Source organism: Anolis carolinensis, unplaced genomic scaffold (genome assembly GCF_035594765.1).
Source record: "Anolis carolinensis isolate JA03-04 unplaced genomic scaffold, rAnoCar3.1.pri scaffold_8, whole genome shotgun sequence".
Taxonomy (NCBI): domain Eukaryota; kingdom Metazoa; phylum Chordata; class Lepidosauria; order Squamata; family Dactyloidae; genus Anolis; species Anolis carolinensis.
In genome coordinates, this window is record NW_026943819.1 from 9,725,011 (window position 1) to 9,742,711 (window position 17,701).

The following is a 17,701-nucleotide window of genomic DNA, read 5'->3' on the forward strand; positions in this document are numbered from 1 at the left end:
TACATGTATTATTTTCCTGTATTTATTATTATTGTTATTACATGTATTATTTTACTCTATTATTATTAAAAGGATACATAAGCACATTTACATTGAAGAAGATGAGAATAATGATTTGATCAGAGTTACAGTCTTATCTTAAATTTGAGCTTTATGTAAATATTCAAAAACATTTAACCTACAGATGCCTCAATTAATGTAATTTTATTCGTACAGTAGAGTCTCACTTATCCAACATAAACAGGCCAGCAGAATGTTGGATAAGCGGATATGTTGGATATGTTGGATAATAAGGAGGGATTAAGGAAAAGCCTATTAAACATCGAATTAGGTTATGATTTTACAAATTAAGCACCAAAACATCGTGTTTAATAACAAATTTGTCAGAAAAAGTAGTTCAATACGCAGTAATGCTATGTAGTAATTACTGTATTTGCGAATTTAGCACCAAAATATCACGATGTTTTAAAAACATTGACTACAAAAATGTGTTGGATAATCCAGAACATTGGATAAGCGAGTGTTGGATAAATGAGACTCTACTGTATCTATTTTTATTTCTGAATTTTACCATGCTCGGCTTATACTGGAGTCAATGTTTTCCCAGTTTTTTTGTGGTAAAATTAGGTGCCTCGGCTTATATTTGGGTTGGCTTATACTTGAGTATATACAGTATATGTTCTGCTTTCCATCTGCGAAACGTTGGACCCAGCATGGTGTAATGGGTTGAGCATTCTATTAGGACTCTGCAGACCAGGGTTCGAATCCCTGCTTGGCTATTGGCCAAGTCACAATCTCTCAGCCTTAGAAGAAGGCAAAGGTAAACCACTTCTGAATAAACTTTGCAGAGAAATCCCAGTGATAGGTCCACCATATGGTTGCTGTAAATTGGAAATGACCTGAAGGCATATAGCAGAGGTCCCCAAGTTTTAAAACTGGGGGCCAGTTCATGATCCCTCAGACCATTGGAGGGCCGGACTATAGTTGGCCAGGTGGTCACCGAATAATAATAATAATAATAATAATAATAATAATAATAATAATAATAATAATAATAATAATCCAGCATATCTATCTTGTTTGCTGTGTCATAATAATAATAATAATAATAATAATAATAATAATAATAATAATAATAATAATAGGGTTGGAAGAGAACCCTTGGGCCATTTAGCTCAACCCCTTCAGCCTTTGTGCCATGGGGGCCGGATAAATGGCTTCAATGGGCCGCATGTGGCCCCCGGGCCGTAGTTTGGGGACCCCTGGCATATAGCAACAAAACGAGGCATGTTTGCATCCAAAGCAGCCTTGTTGACCCATTTTTTCCCTTTTTCTGAAGGTAGATAGTCTCAGCTTTGAGGATCCTTATAGTTTGGTTTGGCTTTTCTTCCTCTTCCCCTATTGTTTTGGATTTACACGGGGGCCCATGGACGCAAGAAACAGTGTGCCTTTGAAATGTTGTTTGCCGAAGACAGTATATAGAGTCTCGGTTATTAACAGGGTTTCACAAGACAGTTATTTTTGGAGCAGCCTCCAAGGAGGCAACCTCTTGGAATCGAACTCATTTATTCTGCATTTCACTGTCCTGCCATTTCCTGCAGAGAGAGGGGGAAAGTGAAACCACATGTTTGGAGGAGCGAGGGTAGGAAACCCTACCGAAGACAAATCACTGCTCCTCTCCCCTGGCAATTAGTCAAAGCTGGGCCGCTTGCCAGCCCAGGTGTTCCTGACTGTGTATAAATTTGCCAAAGAACAATGAAAATAGCAGTTGATTGTGCTGACAGACTCTTTGGGTAATTTCCTGTTGTTTGGCATCCTTGGGTTACTTTCCCACCATGGTCGCTCTCTGACAATGTCCGGGGTCCTTGGAATCGGGCCACTTGGACACAGCGGTGGCCTTGTATGCTCATGTATGTAAGTATGTACAATATGCACTTCTCTTTGCGCACACATCTCTGCGTCCAGTTCACTACCCCCAAATCCAGATTCCCAGATGTTTGAACCAAATCCCCCTTTGCAAAATTCATATTTTAATGAGCCAGAGTCGGAAAACTATTTGCACCTGCGGCAGCTAAAGTTTCTTGGCAACAAGGGGAAACAAGGTCTGCTGCCAGGATCCATGCTCATGCATACTTTGCTTCCTCCGTCTTGGACACATCAAGGTTTTCTTCACATATCTTCCACCGTCTTCTCAGTTGAATGTATGGCCAACTGGCAGCCTGCGAGCTGCATCTGGAAGCTGACATGTTTTGGGTGTGTGGTTCCCAACCTTTCCCTACAAAAAAAACCCAAAGCTGACTCCGGAGTCTCAGTTATGAAATACTTAATTTCAAACATACTGGCCCATGGAAGAGGAGAGGAGTCAGGTCAAAACTGGGTGGGCAGTAATGTGGAACATACAAAGGCACATTGATTTGTTTGTTGGAGGAGCCTTTCTCCTCCTCTTCCTCCTCCATGTCCTTTGTGTTGCCACAGCTGTCTGTTCACTTAGGACTTTATTACACTACTCTGCAGTCTTATGGCAGTCCAACTGCTCAAGCCAAAGCCTCTTAAACTATGGGTTGCAGCCCCAATTGTGGTCCCTTATCTGAATCTGGGGCCACAAAAAATTAGTGCAGCCTCCCACCTAGTGGCTGTTTTAGACATTTAATTGAATCCTGGAGAGAGAGAAAAGAGAGTTAACGGAATATATTCTGCCACTTGAGGCTGCAGACCAAGCATGCCAGCATGGCATGAAAAATGTTGAAGGTGTTCCACATCCTGCAGTATTAGATATTCAAACAAGATTTAATTTTTATGTAACTTCTAGAGTGCCCATTTCCAAAACAGATAAGTGTTGAAAAGTAAAATACAAAGACACCCTGCTTCTCAAAATGACAAGATTTGCAGAAGATACTGCAGAGGCAAACTGTAATGTTTCTTAAATGTCTTTTCAGGGTTCATCTAGACCAGTGGTTCCTAACCTGTGATTCATGGACCATCAGTGGTTCCCAAGAACAAAATATGGTCCGCAACCTCACTGTTACTACACCGTTACTACAACTAGTCTCATGAAACCCTCTTCGCTTGTCGGGGGAGGCCCTTCTCTCACTTCCACCACCCTCGCAGTCGTGGTTCGTGGGGACGAGGGAGAGGGCCTTTTCCGTCGTGGCCCCCCAGCTTTGGAACTCGCTCCCCAAGGAGATCAGGCAGACCCCTACCCTCCTTTCCTTCTGGAAGAGCCTAAAAACCTGCCTCTTCCAAAAGGCCTTCGATGATTAATCATTGTAGGTTTGATTTATCTGCCCGTTCAGCAATAGCTCCATCATTGATGCTTTGCCATATTACATTGCACTTTATTGACCATTTTAGCTGTGAAACTACCTCTCCCCATTTTGAAATATTCTGCACTTTGCCCAGATCCATGTATTAGTCTCCTGTTTTTAACATTTTATGCTGTATGTGGATTTTTATGACTGTTTTATTGATGTTGATGTTTTATTGTTGGGATATTTGTTGTACTTGTTTTATTGTTTTGCTGTTGTTATTATACTGTTGTGTCAGGCAAGGCCCCATGTAAGCCGCCCCGAGTCCCTTCAGGGAGATGGGGCGGGGTATAAAAATAAAGTTATTATTATATTATTATTATTATAGTGCAAAGGCAATGGGCATGTCGAGAAGGGAGAGGCTGACTACCCACAAAAGGTCCAACAACAAGCCTCCTGACTGCTGCTTCTCCTCTTCCTCCCTCCCCTTAAGCACAGCAGTTTCATGTGGTGTCTGGAAGCAGGGATGCCTTGGTGTCTTCATTTTTAATCCTGTTTCTGGGATTATTTGGGGTGATGATTCAGAAAATTGCATTGGATAGACCACATCAGGTCTAGATTATTAAATATGGTTTTCTGTTGGCAAGCAGACGGCGACTATTGAATGGCATATTTTCTGTATCAGAAACCAGAGCTGATGTGGTCTATCCAATGCAATTTTCTGAATCAGCACCCCAAATAACCAAACCAAATGTTGGAGAGTGGTTGGAGATCAAAGTGGACTCTAGTCAAAGGGGTCCCTGATTAAAAAAAAAAAGTTGGGAACCACTGATCTACACTATAGAATTAATAACGTATTACACCTCTTTACCTGCCATGGAATCACGAGAGCTTTAGTTTTATAGAAGGCCTTTAACCTTTGCCAAAGAGTGCTGGAATCTCACCAAACTACACATCCCAGGATTCCATGGCATTGAGCCATGGCAATGAAGTGGGATCTATAGCCTTAGAGGTATTTTCTTGTAATTAAGACCTTTAAAGTAGATCAATGGACGAGACTTTCTTAAATTTACCTGCCAATACAAAAATCAAACTATGCTGCCTAATTTACTTTCCTGTACATATTGTATACTGTGTACAGCAGTGACAATTTGAAAGTTTCTGTAATTTTTATATACTGACTCATTTTTCCCCACTCCCCACTCCCGATATCCCAGACCCGCCTTGTGGGAACAAGGGAGAGGGCCTTTTCTGCTGTGGCCCCCCGATTGTGGAATTCTCTGCCCGCGGAGATTAGGCAAGCCCCCACACAAGCAGCCTTCAAGAAAGACTTGAAAACATGGCTCTTTCGCTGCGCTTTTGGAGAGTAACCATTTTATATTTCTTTTCCGTTGCTCCCCCTAATATCTAACCTCCAGAATACCCCACTCCCTTATGACCCTGTTCGCTGTGGTTTTTATTTTTATGTCTTTCTCACCCCGAGTTTTAACTTAATGTTCATGTGGTCTGCCCTTGTTTTTATTGTCTCCTTGTTTTATTTTGTAATGGATATTATTTACTGTATTGTTTACTGTATTGTGGTGTGCTGTTCTTTTATATGCTGTTTACATTGTATTGTTTTGGGCGTGGCCCCATGTAAGCCGCCCCGAGTCCCCATTGGGGAGATGGTGGCGGGGTATAAATAAAGTTTTATTATTATTATTATTATTATTATTATTATTATTATTATTATTTTTCCAGTGTGTTTTGCTCTCAAGAAGTGTAGACACACTGGAACAGATGCCTTCAGACACCAGCCAGCCATTCTGGCTGTGTGGGCTCCTGAGGATTGTGAAGTTCTGCTATCTATGGAGAAAAAGATCCCAAGAAGAGAACTGCCTGCTATATTCATGTGATCATAATGCAGCCAAGGAAACATTTGCAGAAGACTTTTAGTTTTAGCAGGAGTGCATTATTCATGCGCAGTTCTGGTTTAAACATTTTGACACTATAGAAAAATAATTTAAGAAGGTTCACCACCTTCCTTAAAAAGAACCCAGTTACTGTAACAGACCTAAGTGAGAGGAAGAATTTGGACTGGTTCGTTTTTTATCTGAAGCACTATCTGGGATCTGCACATTTCTTCAGAAATCCTGGTTTAAAAAACTCATTTATTTTAACTGAATGAAAGACAGAATGGCAAACAGATTTTCCCATTGTCAAAATGATTGACACTTGTCAAAAATAATTGATGTCCCACCCTTTCCTGGAAGTACCAAGGTGGGACATTCAGAATGCATCATATGATTTGCCCATCCTCAAAAATTACCAAACCTGATCCATGTCCCTTCCTCTCCTGAATGTAGTAGCATGGGGCATCTGGCATGGTTGTTATTAGGCATGTCTGATCGATGAAAAAAATGTTTCAATTCTCGTTTCTAAAGTAGGGGGTGCTGGCGCTTCGATATAGAAAATATTTCCGATTTTTTAACCCAAAAATTTCGGATATTTCCGAAAATTCGTAATGATTCTAAATGTTTCTAAAATGGTGGACGCGCATGCGCAATCACTACACACCGGGCTTGTATGGCAATCTTCCATGTGGACGCAGAGGATGTTAGCCCCCACCTTTGCATCCATCATGGAAGCTTCTGATTGGCCGGGGAGCGGCAGCCATGTTAGGCTGCGCTAAGCTCCCATTCAAGGTAGGTTGAAGAAATGAAAAAAAAAAAATTAAAATATTTTTAAAAATATATTAAAAAAAATTGGGAGGGGGGGGGAAATTAATGAAACATTAAGAGACAATTAGAGAATGGGCCAACAATGGTTCGAATTACATTGCTGGTTGCGCTGTGGAAAGACAATGTCTCGGAATGCGTATCAAAAAGCGAGAACAATCTGAAATAATTCCGATATACGATTCAAAACAATTTTTTGGACATGTCTAGTTGTTATGATTGGGCCATTGTTGAAGTGACTGACACCTGTCAAAAGAAACTGATGTGCCATCGCCTCGAAGTACTAGGGTGGGACATCTGGAATGGGGTCGTATGATTGGCCCACTATCAAAGTGATGGACACTTGTCAAAAATGATTTGTGTCACAGATATGTAAGCCACCAAACATCACTGGTTGGGTTTAGGGAGGAGTTGGAGTATTTAGGAGGCTAATGTGCCTTCGGATACCTTTTACCCCTCCCATTCTTTCCTCTGCCCAAATCCCATTTCTCTTTCCAAAGAACACCGGGTGATTCACAAGTCTTGGGGGAAATCTGAGATCATTACAACTTGATAATGAAGTTATTTGAAGACGTCTCCCCGTTTTATTCAGTTCTGCTATTTTGCCATTTTAATCTTCCATAGCATAGAGCCTCTCTCTCTCTCTTTCCTTCCCTGATTTAAATAGCTTTTAAACTTCATTATTTTTGCTAGCGACTCTGTTTCCTTGGCGGATGGCGTGACAATGCTGCAGTGAGAAATGGTGAGAACAATCTGTTTTCCCTGGTGGAATCAACAGTCTTGTGTTAACATGAGTTTTTTTTTAAGCCACCAGTTTTCCTGATAGATTTGATTGAGAAAGTTAGTGACACTTTTAACAGATGCTTCTGCATGGGGACATTTTCTTTGTTGTTGTTGCTCGCACCGCCTCACAAACCACACAATGCCTATGTACCGTTTTTCATTCAGCAGGACAGATAAAGGCAATTCCAAGTAGGCAAGTCAATGAAGTTCTTCCAAGCCAGGATCAGAGATGAACTTCAGTGGCTCTTAAAATCCCATTTTGAAACAAGAGTCAAAATTTTATTGTCGTTCTAATCTTAACAAACCCAGCTTTCCTCTCAATTATTTTCTTGGAAAAATATTGGAAGAGCCAAAGATCTTAAATATCTGCATTTGTACATACCTTTCAGGCTAGCACTGCTTTCCTACTTCAGGATTTTTGAAGGCAATACTATCTTAACAATGTTTATTTTTTGCATGCTCTCCAAAGTGTGCAGGAAACAATTTTATCACATTCCATCTCTTCGCAGCCTATTTAGGTTCATTAGTCTCCATTTTAGGGGGACATGAAGCCCAATGTGTGATGGAAATAGCAACCTTCTACAAGCCTCCTATATACTAGTTATTTATCTTATATATATAAAAGAGTGATGGAATCATGGCACCAGACAAAACAACAAAACTACAGGCCACCCAACCTCGAAATTTGACAACACAACCCATCATCCACGGCTCTAGGTTGATACAACAAAAAGAAAAGAAAAATCAAGTCCTAATTAGAGGGAGAGGAATAATTGCTTTTATCCAATTGCTGCCAGTTAGAAGGCTAAGCTCCTCCAACTTGTTCTCCTAGCAACCCAATAAAAAATAATAAAAAACACTAAAAAATTAATACAATAAAATACTATAATAACAGAAAATAACTAAAAATAATACAAGAAAATAATACAAGAAAATAATAAAATATAATAAATAAAAAGATAACTTACAATAAAATTAATTAAAAATACAAATAACATCAAATAAAAATTACACAACAATTTTTAACCAATACCACCACCACTTTGCCACGGCAACGCATGGCCGGGCACAGCTAGTTATGTATATAATTGAGACTGCTTACTATCTTGTATTAGTATGCAGTTTTCCCCTTAACTCTATGTTGTTTAAGGTTGTGGGACAGACCATGTGACCAGATCTGGGACTATTCAGACTGAGACTCCATTTTAGAAGTCAGTGCAGTTTAGTATAATAGTCAGTATGCATCAGTCAGTCAGTAGTTACGTATCCTATAGTAAAATAGTCAGTATGCACTAGAAGTTAGTTGAGTACAGTACGCATCAGAAGTGTGTGTTAGTCTGTATGCAACAGAGAAGAGACTGAAACAGAATGCGTAAAGAACAGGCTGTTTAAACTTTGAACCAATAATCAATGTACCTGTATGCTGAATACATGAAGTTTGTGAGTAAATCAACTATGTCAACTTTTTTGGTCTTTGGAGAGAATGCTTTAAAAGCAATATTTATGGGAGAGTAGATGTTTCCTTTTGGGCAACTGAAATAACACTTCTGAAATTCTGCTATATAATTTATGCATTGGCATATTTTTGTTCCTAACAGTTCAAAGAGAAAACCAGGGACATCAGTCTAACAACTGAGAAACCTAAACTGCCTTGCATGAATACTAGTGGATATTTACCACAAAGGAGAAGATTGACTCAGGTGAGTTTTTAACTCTTCTCAGGAAAATCATACTTTACCAAAAAAAAAAAAAAAAAAAAAAAGGTTATGATTATTCAAATAGTGTGAATGCCAATTGATGCTTCAAGATTCAAGTTATATAACAGCAAAAATGAGTTGTATTTATCTATTTTAAGTGTTACAATTAATAAACTCAAGCCCTTCATGCATGCATACATTCTTAAATATGTAGACAAAGCTCTGAAGGAATATATGCTTGTAACTATTTTTTTCTTCCTTTTTTTGGTCTCTTATTGGCAAACAAGATCTATTTGGAATGGTTAAAAACCTTCTTCCAAATGGAATTCTTATATTTTTACTACAGCTTTGGTCATTTCTTACTTTTTCAAACTGTATAATTGCTTCATTTCTCTCCAACTTGGTTCTGCTCTTGTCAGCTGTTTTCAATTGTATCTAGGACAATGCTATTTATCACATGTGTGTGTAGGTCAGTCTTTAAAGCTCTTAACTATTATCTGTGGCACATCAGCAGCCCAGGTCTACTGAATCACTCCAACAGGTAGGTAAATGGGAATTTATTTATTAGCTACTTACAGCTTGACTAGGAAGAGTTCAACAATTAAGACAAAAAAAAGTACTTGGCATCTTTCTTTAGGAAAAATATTAGAAAATGTCCCTGCCGGGAAAACGAATCCAAGTGAAATCACCAAGGTGAGTTGGCACTTTGTGTGCTTGTTGCAAAACATAAAATATTATGGCAAGTTGGCCCTTTTCTATTTTTTCTTCTATCTTGTATAATTGAAATATGATTAAAAACACTAGTCTTTCCTTAGTTGGATAAAATTGGAGTCCAAAACACCTGCAGGACCCAAGTGTGCCCATATCTGGTTTACACTGAGTTCTGTTGCCAAATACGAGCAAACTCATACATGTTCTTGGTATGCATAATTGCAAGTACTATTGCGACCTTGGCCAAATCTAAGGTAATTTGGATTATGCAAACCCCACCTTCCAAAAGAACTCTAAAAGGGGAATTTTATTTAGCAGCCAACCAAGCCAATATATCATAATTGTTCTGGAGAGCAGCAAATGTCATAGTGGGCCTCAATATTGGGCAAATAATGCATGCAAAATACAAATAAATGCCTGGTTAGAGTGCTTTTGCTTCAGAATGAGGAAATGAAAACTCAAAATGTGCAAACTGGGAAGACAGCGGAGGTTTGGAATCAAGCAATGTAATGCTGTAGGGTTGCCAAGGGGAGGAAGAGATTGGAAATAGAGATTCAAAGATTATTTATTTATTTATTTATTTATTTGCAGTATTTATATTCTGCCCTTCTCACCCCGAAGGGGTCTCAGGGCAGATCACATTGTACACAAATAAGGCAAAAATTCAATGCCATATAACATAGAACAGAGACAGACGCAGAGGCAATTTAAACCTTCTCCAGCTTCCTGAGGGTATGCTTGATTCCGGCCACAGGGGGAGCAGCTGCTTCATCATCCACTGCGACGGCACTTCCTCATTCCAACGGCAGCTGGATTATTTTTATGGTGTTGTAAATTAGCCTCCTCACATATAAGTGGTACCTAAATTTCCTACTTGATAGATGCAACTTTCCTACTTGATAGATGCAATCCTACTACAGCTGCACTGGTTACCAATTGAGCACCGGATCACTTTCAAAGTGATGGTGCTTACCATCAAGGCCTTACATGGTCTAGGGCCAATGTACCTGAGGGACCGCCTCACCCCCTACCAACCCCATCGATCCCTCCGTTCGGAGGACCAAGATCTATTGGAAGTTCCCAGTTTTAAGACCTTGCGCCTAACAGCAACTAGACATAGAGCTTTTACATCAGTGGCGCCATCACTCTGGAACACTCTGCTGCCTGAAGTTCGTGCCCTGTGGGACTTATCAGTCTTCCGCAGGGCATGTAAGACACACCTGTTTCGGCAGGCTTTTGATCTCCGCTATTGCTGTTTTTAACATGCTTAGATTTTAGCTGTTTTGTAAGCCACTCAGAGCCCTGGGGAGTGATTTTAAGATTTTTTTAAAAGATATTTTAAAGATGTTTTTAAATTGTTAGATTTTAGCCTTTCTTGTAAGCCGCCCCGAGCCTTAGGGGAGTGGCGGCATATAAGTTTAAATAATAAATATGAGTTTAAATAATAAATAAAACTATTTTTCTTTAATATTATTTTTCTTCTGCTTTTGTGATCACATGTGACTCTCCCCTTTTATTATATCACTATAACCATAAATAAAAGTTATAAAAATAAATAAATAAATAAATAAACTATCTTTCGGGTTGCTTAGGTCAACAACAAGCAGGGGCTATTTTTTATTTTAATTGTCGGGTGCTCACCCCGACATGGGCTGGCCTCGAACTCATGACCTCTTGGTCAGAGTGATTTATTGCAGCTGGCTGCTAACCAGCCTGCGCCACAGCCCGGCCCCAGTTACAATTATAACACCTTCCCTATGAGAAACAGGGGCCCCCCAGTGGTGCAGTGAGTTAAATAACTGCGCTGCTGAACTTGCTATGGAATTGTGGGAGTCGTAGTTTGGGGAGGCACCAGATAAAGACCATGTAAAGCCCCGGTGGCAAAGTATGTTAAAGCACTGAGCTGCTGAACTTGCAGACCGAAAGGTCATAGGTTCAAATCCCGGGAGCGGAATGAGCACCCGCTGTTAGCCCCAGCTCCTGCCAACCTAGCAGTTTGAAAACATGCAAATGTGAGTAGATCAATAGGTACCGCTTTGACAGGAAAGTAATGGCGCTCCATGCAGTCTTGCCAGTGGCCACATGTCCTTGGAGGTGTCTAAGGACAACGCCGGTTCTTCGGCTTAGAAATGGAGATGAACACCAACCCCCAGAGTCGGACATGACTGGACTTAACGTCAGGGGAAACCTTTACCTTTTTTACTTATGAGAAATGCACAGGCGTGGTTTTGGGGAGTTGCAATATGCAGGAAAAATACTCCTTGAAATACGGAGTATAGAGATAGCAAAAGTTGCCTCTCCTTGACTGGACCTTTCTTGTTGGAAACTTTGGGTGCTTTGGAAGTCCTGGCTGGAACTTTGCAAAGATAAGAAGGATGGACAAATAATGTATTTGCATATGTGGACTAGTGAATATTATTTAGGTCCATTCACACAGCTGTTTTATTAATCACATATGGTCTGAAGCATTTCACAGGAGCAGTGGAATTGCTCCATCACCAGCACTGGGGATGATGCCAAATCTCTGCTTGCTTTCTTCACGGAGAATTGAGATCTGTCATATTTCATGTTTCTCCCCTCCTCTTCACATGCTGCATAAAATGTGGTGCAACAGTGGTGTGTTCTGCTTTGTGTTACTTCTTCCCTAAATACTTCCCTGCAATGCCTTGGAGGGACTGTTGAGTTCCCCGATTTTCTAGGAAGCCTTCAAAGAAGTAGCCTTGGCAGCCTAAAAAAGACAAAAATGAAAAAAAATGTGGCCGTACCTTTAAGACTAACTGGTTTTTATTTCTTGCTTCTTTATAGTTCTTTATAAACTTACTTCTTTGGATGCAGCACAGAGTAAAAATAAATGTTTGGGTATAAAACATATTTATCCAATTGTGGGAGTAGGATGGGAGGTAATAGGATCCAAAAGGATGCAAATCATGACCCTTGCCCTTTTTTTTTTAAAAGGGCTTGAGTAAGGTGATACAGGGTTTTCAGATCTTTACTGCGATCCGGTAGTGTTGATGTGCGAAAGTCATAAATCTGCTTACCAAAAATTAGTTTCCCAAGGTTCAAAACTCTCTCTGAGAAGATTCTTCTTTTTATAGTGTAGTAGTAAGGATTCTTGTATTAATGGCTGTGCCATGAAGCTGTTGACTTTGTTCCTACCTCAGCTAATAAGGTTGTAATTTGTAACTATAATTCAATTCAGCACTTTGTCTTTCTGAATTGTTTAGCAACTGGTTTTGGGGTTTTGCCATTTCTGTTGTCAGATTTGTTCCATTAATCCTCCGATGTAAAGACTGTCCTGTTTGTGTAATGTAGGGTGGCATTTCTGGCAAAGAGTGGCATATATCACATTGGAGGAAACTCATGTTAACATTGTGAGTATTGGTCCCTGTAGTTATTTTATTTATCACTAGCTTTGCCCGGCCATGCATTGCTGTGGCAAAGTATGGTGGTATGGGAAATAAAGTATTGAGGAATTGGTGGTAGTTAAGGTAAAGGGTAAAGGTTTTCTCCTGACATTAAGTCCATTATAAATGGGTTATATAGCTGTGTGGAAGGGCCTTGAGTCTACACTGCCATATAAACCAGTTAAAATCAGATTATCAGTATTTTATAGGCAGTATGGAAGAGGCCTAAGTGAGGCCTAACTCTGCCTGTCCCCTGGGCTGAGTGGGTTGCTAGGAGACCAAGTAGGCGGAGCTTAGCCTTCTAACTGGCAGCAATTGGATAAAAACTATTATTCCTCTCCCTCTAATTAGGACTTTATTTTTCTTTTTGTTGTATGAATGTAGAGGCATGGATGAGGGGTTGTGCTGCCAAGTTTAGTGTTTCTGGGATGTGTAGTTTTGTTGTTTTGTCCTAGGCCAAAATTTCATTACCCTTTTATATATATAGATGTCAGAAGCAAATTGAAGATACAGTTTTATAATGTATTTAAAAATGTAAACAAAGTTAAAAACTTGGCATTATGCCAAATTTCCTTTGACCGGAAGCTGGCCACTTGGAGTACCTTTGGTGTTGCTGTGAGAAGGTTCTCCATTGTGCATGTGGTAGGGCTCAGACCACATTGTAGCAAGTTGTCTGTGGTTTGCTTTTCTCCACACTCGCATGTCGTGGACTCCACTTTGTGGCCCCATTTCCTAAGATTGGCTCTGCATCTCGTGGTGCCAGAGCACAATCTGTTCAGCGCCTTCCAAGTTTCCCAGTCTTCTGTGTGCCCAGGGGGGAGTTTCTCATCTGGTATCAGCCATGGAGTCCAGGTTTTAGCCTGCCACTTTTGGACTCTCACTTGCTGAGTTGTTCTTGCAAGTATCTCTGTGGATCTTAGGAAGCTTTTCTTGATTTAAGGTATTGGCATACTGGCTGATATCCGAACAAAGGATGAGCCAGAGATGTCAATGCCTTGGTCTTTTCATTACACGTTGCTACTTCCCAACAGATATTAGGTGGTGCAATACTGGCTAATCAGTATAATTTCTGTATCAGTGTAGGGCACAGACATCCTGTGATAATGTGGCATGTCTCATTAAGGGTCATATCCACTGTTTTAACATGGTAAGATATATTCCATACTGGGCATGTGTATTCAGCAGCAGATTAGTAAAGCGCAAGGGCAGATGTCTTCACTGTGTCTGGTTGTGATCCCCAGGTTGTGCCAGTCGACTTTCGTATGATATTATTTCTAGCACCCACTTTTTGCTTGAGATTTAACCAGTGCTTCTTATAAGCATGGTCCAGGGTAACTCCCAGGTATTTTGGTGTGCTGCAATGCTCCAGTGGGATTCCTTCCCAGGTAATCTTCAGAGCTTGAGATGCTGTCCCTTGCAGTATGTAACTGTTAAGTTTTGCTCCCAGATGTAGGGATAGAGTTAGAGTCTAGGTTTGCCGCAGTCTCTTGTCCCTGTTGTTGAATCAACACTGTAGGGTGAATAAATCTTGACACCACTTTAAACCCAAAGGCTCGATGCTATGGAATTGTGGGAGTCGTAGTTTGGGGAGGCACCAGATAAAGACCATGTAAAGCCCCGGTGGCGAAGTATGTTAAAGCACTGAGCTGCTGAACTTGCAGACCGAAAGGTTGCAGGTTCAAATCCTGGGAGCGGAATGAGCGCCTACAGTTAGCCCCAGCTCCTGCCAACCTAGCAGTTTCGAAAATATGCAAATGTGAGTAGATCAATAGGTACTGCTCCAGCGGGAAGGTAACGGTGCTCCATGCAGTCATGCCGGCCACATGACCTTGGAGGTGTCTATTGACAATGCCGGCTCTTCGGCTTAGAAATGGAGATGAGCACCAACCCCCAGAGTCGGTCACGACTGGACTTAACGTCAGGGGAAAACCTTTATTTTAAAGCTGCATATCCCATAATTCCATTGCATCAAGACAGTTAAGTGCTGTCAAATTGCATTAATTCTACAGTGTATTGCCATCCATGTCATACATCTGATTACGAGTAGTTTTTTTTAAAGATTTGGAGAAAGCCTGTTTGTTGTTGTTGTTGTTGTTTTAATAATAATTATAACAATCTGCCGTGTGTATGTATGTGTGGCAGATCGAGAAGAGATTAGACTGTGTGGTCTAGAAAACCATTTCCGAAATGATCAAAACAAAGAAGACTGCATTGTTCAAAAATGTTTGGCACATGTTTTCTGTGCGCACTCATTTCATCCTATTGAGTCTCCCTTTCATACAGTATCTGCCAATTTATCATTAATCTATTTAAACATGCACATTGTTTTTTTCCCCCAAGAGGAAAGAGACGGAAAACATCTGCATATTGAGTAATATTAGCTATACTTTGAGTCTCGAGCGGGAGTAACTGACAACCCTCATTTATTACAATGGCATTGGCTTAATTGGTTTGACATACAGCTTGGACGTTGTGTGGTAGAGAGGTAGTAGTCCTGGGGTCTTCATTGAGGGGTGGACAATTATTGAATGAGGACGGTGCAAGGAAGGGGGGAAGATTCCAATATTTTGAATATGGAGGTTAACACGGAGGACCTGTTTTAACTCAGTGGCTTAAAGGAGGCATTAGCTATTAAGAGCCATATGGTTTGCATTACAGTCCTCATCTTTTCTTTCCTGCTTACTCTGTCAAGCTTTAATGTGATTGTTTTGCTTCTTAATGCCTTAATGCATCACTCCTCTCTATGCATTAGGCTAATAACGTGAGTCCTCTTACGGGCGGTGTTTGTCATCCATTACTTTTCTCGAGTTGCTTGACCACAATATGGAATGAAAAAGAAGCTGGGGTTTTTAAGACCAAAATATTGAAATTACAGACTAATGACCTCAATCGCAAATATCTCTGGTATGTGGAACTTACGCCTATGTTTCATTCTTGGGAAGAAAAGCATGGATGCGTTAATTTTCTAGGATGTTATCATGGCCACTTTATTCCTATTCCATGGCAGTCACACTAGCAGTGATGCAAATCCGTACTATTATTATTATTATTATTATTAAATAATAATAATAATAATAATAATAATAAAATAATAATAATAATACTAATAATAATAATAATAATAATAATAATAATAATTATTATTATTATTATTATTACTAGCGTGAGCACCCTTTTTATCGCCCTGAAGGCATGGGCAACTCAATGGGATGCCGTACTAATATGCCTCCAGGCTGCCCGTTGACTGTATTTCCCAGGCACAGCAATGTGCCCACTTCTGGTCTAGAGCTTCAGCATAAACCCATGAATAAACTTTTTATTTGTGGGGTACATGTGAAAGGGGAAGAATGGCCTTTTGCATTTGCATAAATACACCAAAAGATACATTTGTCTAGTTTTTTGAAATTAGTGATCTAGACACATATTAAGAGGGGATTGGAACCAGAAGAACTGAAATGCAATGTTTTTGTCAAAAAAAGTCCCAACATCCTCCCTAAAGACCAGTAATGAGGAAAATAGGATACTGTTCCATTATCCAGGCAGAGGCCACAAGGGGGCACCAGAGAGAGAAGGATAGTCCATTTTATGGGGGTGGAGGGTGGGTTATGTTGGAAATAGCAACCTTCTCAAGGATCCACTAGTTACTTGTTTTATATATATATAATAGCTTAATGTAATGTATATGTGTTTATCGGTATGCAATTTTACCTTAAATCTTTGTTGTGGGAGGGGCCGCAGACCATGCGATCAGGTCTGGGCTTGTTTAGGGCTCAGACTCCATTTTAGAAATAGTTCAATTTAGACTTAAGTAACAACTATATGTTTAGACAGTTTAGACCAGGGGTCCCCAAACTTTTTAAACAGGGGGCCATTTCACGGTCCCTCCGACTGTTGTAGGGCTGGATTATAGTTGAAAAAAAAACCCTATAAACAAATTCCTATGTACACTGCACAACTCTTATTTTGAAGTAAAAAAAACCAAACAGGAACAAATACAGCCTCAATGTTAATCATAATCATAATAAAAATAATAAAGAGGGTTGGAAGATACCCCTTAGGTCATTGAGTCCAACCCTCTTCTACCTTTGTGCACCAAAAACACAAGCAAAGCACCCTGACAGATGGCCACCCAGCCTCAATGTTGTTAATAATGATAATAATAATGCATCACACAGCCCTAAACGCTTGGGAACTTGTGATTTGTGATACGAAATCCAGCATATATATCTCATTTGCTGTGTTATACTGTGTCTTTGTGTCAATAATAATAATAATAATAATAATAATAATAATAATAATAATAATAATAATATAAAGAGGATTGGAAGAGACCCCTTGGGCCACTTAGTCCAGCCCCCTTCTGCCTTTGTGCACCAAAAGCTCTAGCAAAGCACCCCTTGACAATTAATTAATTAATTATTAAATAATAATTAAAATACCATTATAAACAAGCAAAGCTCCGGAAGGTGCGCACTGGGCAAGGGAGGAGGTGGGGGCCGGATAAATGGCTTCGATGGGGCGCATGTGGCTCCCGGGCCTTAGTTTGGGGACCCCTGGTTTAGACTGTATGTTTAGTAGGAACCATATGCTTAGAGACTTCATTGGACTTTCAGACTAGACAGAGACTCTTAGACTCTCAGACCAGAGAGATGTTTGGAATATGGACTATTGATTCTGAGAAAGATTCCCTGTGTTACCTACATAGAGAAACTACCATATATACTCGAGTATAAGCCGACCCGAATATAAGCCGAGGCACCTAATTTTACCACAAAAAAACTGAGAAAACATTGACTCCAGTATAAGCCGAGATACCAATAAAATTACATTAATTGAGGCATCAGTAGTTTAAATGTTTTTGAATCTTTACGTCAAACTGTAATTTAAGATATGACTGTTCAACTCTGCTTAAATCATTATTTTCATCTTCTTCAATGTAAATGTGCTTATGTATCCTTTAAATGATAATAGAGTGAAATAATAAATGTAATAATAATAATAATAATAATGGCAGTAAAATAATAAATGTAATAATAAATAGAGTAAAATAATAAATGTAATAATAGAGTAAAATAACAAATGTAATAATAATAATAAAAAAGAGTAAATTAAATGTAAAAGTAACAATAATAGAGTAAAATAAT

At 39.6% G+C, this 17,701-nt stretch overlaps 1 long non-coding RNA gene across 2 annotated transcripts in view; it reads left to right on the forward strand.

Moving 5' to 3' along the window:
- LOC103280530 (uncharacterized) overlaps positions 1-17,701 on the forward strand; it is a 118,847-nt gene that overhangs the window by 8,280 nt on the left and 92,866 nt on the right. The window contains exon 2 of one of the 2 annotated variants that reach the window (XR_010000377.1): positions 8,344-8,445. This is a non-coding gene — a long non-coding RNA (uncharacterized LOC103280530). Of the gene's footprint in view, positions 1-8,343; positions 8,446-8,741; positions 8,984-17,701 lie in introns of those variants that run through there. The other variant, XR_010000376.1, reaches the window with a different exon arrangement.